General features: G+C 36.8%; 1 long non-coding RNA gene across 1 annotated transcript; it reads right to left on the reverse strand.

Moving 5' to 3' along the window:
• Nucleotides 1–358: 358 nt before the first annotated feature.
• On the reverse strand, nt 359–3,877 carry LOC139117694 (uncharacterized). The gene is made up of 3 exons (XR_011548557.1): nt 3,501–3,877; nt 2,081–2,154; nt 359–573 (listed from the first exon to the last, which is right to left on the reverse strand). It is a non-coding gene; the product is annotated as an uncharacterized lncRNA (long non-coding RNA).
• Between the last annotated feature and the right edge of the window lie 1,765 nt (nt 3,878–5,642).

Consider the following 5,642-nt stretch of genomic DNA (forward strand, 5'->3'; position numbering starts at 1 on the left):
TGAACGCAACACATCTCTGACATGTTGGCAATCAAGAATCTCTCCTCTTCCATGAAGGTCCCTCAAGGGCACAAGAGCTCCTGGAAAATCTTTCCCGGAGAGCCCAGGATTAGATTTTCTGGATCTCTTCTGGAAAGATTAACAGGTAAGCTGCCACTCGGCCTGGCAATTAGCTGCCTCTCTGCTTGGTAGATTTCCTAATGCTGTGCTTTATAAAATCAACCTACCTTCTGCACTCTGAATTATAGTCACCCCAACAACTTGAAACTTTTTTATCACTGCTGCTGAGAAACTGCCATCACCTTACCACTTCAGAACACTCTGCTGCACAAACAAAAATAATGCGAGAGCTAAAAAATTTGGTATTAATTAAATTTAATCCACCAGACTTTAAAAGCTGATCAACATAATCAACATCAAACTGTTAAGTTGAAAAAATGTTCAAGTGTCCATAAAGTCAAGAACTTCATATTGCCATGACCATGAGCTCTGTTTAAAAGTGTACGCTGTGATTGTCTGTTATGGTTTCAGTTATTGCTTGACCTGTCATCTTGAGGTTGTCCTATGCATAAGCTGGAAAAAATAATAACATTAAGTAAGATATAAAGCTTATTAAGTTTATAACAAAAATATGTAAAATGTTAGAATTGCTAAAAGCTGACAATTTTGACTCTTTCAACAGCTATTAAACATTGAAGAATGAAATTTGCATGTAGTCAGAAAATAAAGAAACTATTATATACCCTCAATTTGCGAATGATCCAATGTGATTTGTTGTACAAGTATAAATCTGTTCATATTGCAAATACCTTCAAACTAGTATATCCATAGACAGTAGAATCAATGACATAAAACAAAATTTATTTTTTCATATGATTTATCCCGCGGGAAAAAATGTTGATTTCCCTCTTTATTAAGTCAATGAATCTTTAAAGTTATTCATGTACGGAATAAGACAGAAACGTTGCCATAAAAATTGATCTGTACTTGATCTTAATGTATATATGCCAGAACATTTTATCCAAGTATGTTATTACCTCATTTAAAGTTCATGAGTCAATATTGTATGATTTGCAAAGGTTCAAGCGAAGTAAATGTTTATTGGTATAATTCAATTAAAATTATACACAGTCTACTATGTAACGTCCACTCATTTGGTTTGAGTACACTTCATTGCATATGTACATGAACGTTCTCAAGTCAAATTGGAACGCAGCATAGGAAAAAAGGTAGGTTTTTGTATTAAAGGCGAGTTCACCAAAGAAGATTTTTAATATTTGTTTTTGGTCACTTATTCAAGAATTGCCATTTTTGCCATTTATAACTTGATAATTTTTACAAAAATGGATAAAAATAGTGGCAGAAGTTGCATTTTTGGCTTCATCAACTAAATTTATTTTGAATGATGAGAAAAATAGACCAAGCTTGGCGCTTTCATCAAATGATATGGCAGGGTGCATCTTCTGATTGGTATGGCATTGTCCACTCTCTCACATTCATGCAAGGCTGTGAGTATTTGCATAGTAAATGTGGTAAATGAAATGAAAAGTGACCCAGCAGGGACTTGCACAGAAGCCGCCAACTTAGGAATTGACTTTTTGGTAATGAGGATCAGTCATACAAATGATGCAGCCAGAGAAATGCAATTTTGGGGGTTAAAAGTTGTGACTCGACCCCAATATACAAATAATAAACAAAATAATTAAAAATAATCGTATAGTGGGGTGAGTCACAATTTCAAATAAAAAAAATACACAATAGTTATGTAAATACACAAAGCCTGGTGTAAACGTTACTGACAATGCCATACCCATTGGAAGATGGTCCCTGCCATATGACCTGATTGAAGCACCAATCTTGGCAGCTTTTCCCATGATGAAGCCCTATAATGCAACTTCTGCCACAGAGTTTATCTTATTTGTAAAAATCTGCGCAAGTTATAAATGGAATAATTGACCTTCAAGCGAGAACATATGTAAATATCACCCTTGGAAAATTCCCTCTTTAAGCCAAGCTCGAGTTGCACAGACTCACTGAGAGTACTATTCATTTAGGAATCCTAAGGTTGAACTTTACTTACCATTTAATGCTTCAAGGTTATGGGTCAGTCTTTGATACCCAGCTCGTAGTTGTTTACTTTTGTGAAACAAAGCTCTGTTTAAGAAAAAAGGTGAAGTACATTATTATAAACACATGATTAGTAATAGTTCCATTTGATGTTTATATTCTGCTCCCCACAGAATCCTTAAAAAGTACTGTGCATTGTTTGAAAACATGTCCTTCACACGTGTAATCACTATTGTTACTGTTGATAAATGAAATCTGTCCAGTTATACATTAGTATACTGAAATAATCTGCTTGATCTAATGAAATATTTCGTCTACAAAAAAAAACCCCTATCAACTGTGCTCTCGCTGTCGCTCATAATGTTCATAAATTGAGAACAAATATAAAAATTTACGGGAAAAAGTAAATGTATGATTGGCCATTTACAATTTTGTTATTTTTGTAGCCTGATTTATTGTTAAGTTTATGAATTCTCAGGAAATATTCTGTCATATCTTGTCTTTCAAAAACTACTCTGCCCCTATCATCAGCCTTTGATCGACACACATGGTGATAGCACAGCCCCTCTACTGTGGTGATAGCCAGCTTTGGAATTTGACTTTGCCTGCATGAGCAGTGAAGTCATGCCAAGTGAATAATTATCAAATTTCTAAGCAATCGGATTTACGGTTTCAGAGGAGAAGGCAATTGTTGACGGACGACAGATGGACAGATGACAACTGAGAAAGTAGCCTGTTTGATAAGCATTGAATTCAGGCAGCAGAGGAAAAAAAATAAGAGAAATTGCTAAAAACACAGATAAATAAATATCACCACAATTTTAATAAATCTGACAGAGGTCAACCCAAGGATCGTGAATATAAATTTTCAAAACAAAATGATTTTTTTGACCAAAAAACGCTAAAAATTGCCCCCAAGTTACAACCATAGAAAAATTAACCACAATTCTTGGCTTGGCTGTCTGACTGAATTCAATTTTGCCAATGCATTTTATAACAACACAGAAATACAAATGATTTAGCAACAGTAGCCCTGCTTACAGGTGTGTGTGTTCTCGGCGTTATACGGCTTCCACCACAGCCTTGCAATGAAATGGTCTATGGAGATAACTGGGGCTGATCCGGACCGCAACGAAAACACGGTCTTTTTTGCCGAAATTCTGCTCTATCGGGGCAAAATCCTTTCCCTGCCTACCTTTACCTCCTAACCGACCCAAGAAAAGATGCGATGAACTTCTTCTAACGTCCAAAGCCGTTCGTTTTCTGAAACATAACGTACTCGACAGGTTGTTTACTACTTTGCCCATGGAGGTCGCCATTTTGAATCTCGTTGCAAGAACACAGTTATCTCCATAGACCGTTGCAGGGCTGTGGCCGTGGCCGATAACGCCAGGAACACACAAACCTGTCCGCAGGGCTAAAACTACACTTACCCTGAGTAATGTAGATGGCATCAAGGGTGGTTTTGTCATCATTCTGCTGCCATTACATGGCAACATTTGAATTCGTGTCAACCACTGGTGGTACAAACTCATGCAGTGACGCCGTCTCGAGAGTCAAATCGCCATTGAATCGCCAGTCTTCCAGGACATGCAGAGGAATCCGCTACAATGGTATTTTACAGACTCAACTCATTTTCTGACGTCTGAATCGTTCTCACAACACACCAAAGTCATGATTTCTTGTGTAAAAATGACAGCGATTACACAGCAACGGAGCTGACACCGGCAGCTGCAAGCTGTCTACGTGGCAGCCTTGAACAGTTCAAATTGACTGTTGATGTCAAATTGACGTTCAAACTGATCAAGCCTCGTTCTGGTTCATAACGGAAGTCAAGCGTCGACCCCGTTTTACTTGCAATCAGAAGATTCGATTCGCTGGGATTTTTTGGCAACTAATTGAAATGTCTGTGCACACAATTTATACGACAATTACGGTTACGATTCTTTGTTTAGAACAAAAACAAGCGTTTTTAAGGTGTTCATTTAATGACCTCTGACATCACATGACTTACCTTTGACACGGAGTCAGCTGTGTACCCTTGATACTATTGATAGACTCATTCAATCGCGCAGCTCAGAGCTGTACTATGAGCATAGAGTAAGTACAAATCTAATGTATTTCGTGCGTCCATCCTTGAAATATTTCGTGAAAGTTACTCAAGATGCTTTTAAAGACTACTAGAAACTAATTCTTCGTTAAGGGAATATAATTTAAGCAAACTTTAGTTTTGCAGCGAGGCATTCTTGTAAACCCGGAAGTAAGCCCCCTCTTTACCTCCATGCTATAACGTAGAGTGACCGTGGCTCTATCGACGACTGAATATCCCTACTGAAACTCAATTTGTTTGTGTCGTAGGGCTGACAATTAACCACATGGTATTTTCGACTCTGACAGTAACTGCTTTCAAGTCACTCGATGTTGAAAACAAAAACCAAATCTACATGAAGATCTTATCGGTCCAGTGCTCGTAAATATGTGTCGTAAATTTAAACAATGAATGTTTACAAACAAAGATGACATTTTTTGTTAGCACTCAAAATTATCAATGTTATATGCGATTTAATTTTGGTCAAACTTTGGTCAAACTATTGTTTTTTCGCCAAAACTACTTGCCTTATAGCTTTGATATTTGGTATGCGGGTTAATGGGGATAATAAAAATGTGATGAGTCTTTCAAACGATGACGAAATCTACAATTTTGTAATTTGGGGAATTTTTACAATTTTTTCGTCGAAAAAGGGTTTCTCAAAAATTACAAGTCTGATAGCTATGATATTTGGTATGCAGGTTTTACAGATAAGATGTGCTTTATTTTATAAAACTGCACTTCAGAAAAAAAAAACCAAGTCAGCAATATGCATATACCGGTATTAAACATATTTATCTCATGTAAACAGTGCATGGCCTGAAATCCGCTCTCAGACTTACCCGTTTCAAACATGAATGCAAAAAAAATAACATGTATGGTATATGTATACACAGCACGAACAGAAGTGTCCCTGGGCTTAAACACTTCAGTAGCTATTTGTAAATATCTTTTAGGCATATTGATTTCCAACTATCATGAACTGTTTATCAATCTGGCATGCTAGAAGCTAGTTTTCACTTTGTCATTTCGGTAAGGGCCTTGTATTGTAATTCATTGATGTCTTTTAATTCCTTGAATCTACCTCACATGTCTGCTTCATTCAAAATGACAGTTTGCGATCCTACATGACTAGACATCTTTTGCATGGCAATATGTGATGGGGGTCACTATCAGTTGCTGAAAGAATTTGCTTCATTTTTGTGTTGCCAAATGGACTACCCTGCGTTCCAACTTGAAGTGCCCTGTTTTGGGCAGCTGCTTTCTCCACTCTGTGATATCTTTAAGTGCTTTTGTGCATCTTATGTATATCTGGAAAAAAGTTGCAACTCAAGGTATACTTCCAAAAAATGCTTTTTTTATATGAAATTGTGAAATCCGGAAATTTACATTAGCCAATAGAACTGTGTTGCTTCTGATATGCATTGGACATGTCTACCATTTTGTCTGTATCAACTATTGCCATACCTTTATTATACTTCCCATC

Source organism: Ptychodera flava, chromosome 2 (assembly GCF_041260155.1).
Source record: "Ptychodera flava strain L36383 chromosome 2, AS_Pfla_20210202, whole genome shotgun sequence".
NCBI classification, from domain to species: domain Eukaryota; kingdom Metazoa; phylum Hemichordata; class Enteropneusta; family Ptychoderidae; genus Ptychodera; species Ptychodera flava.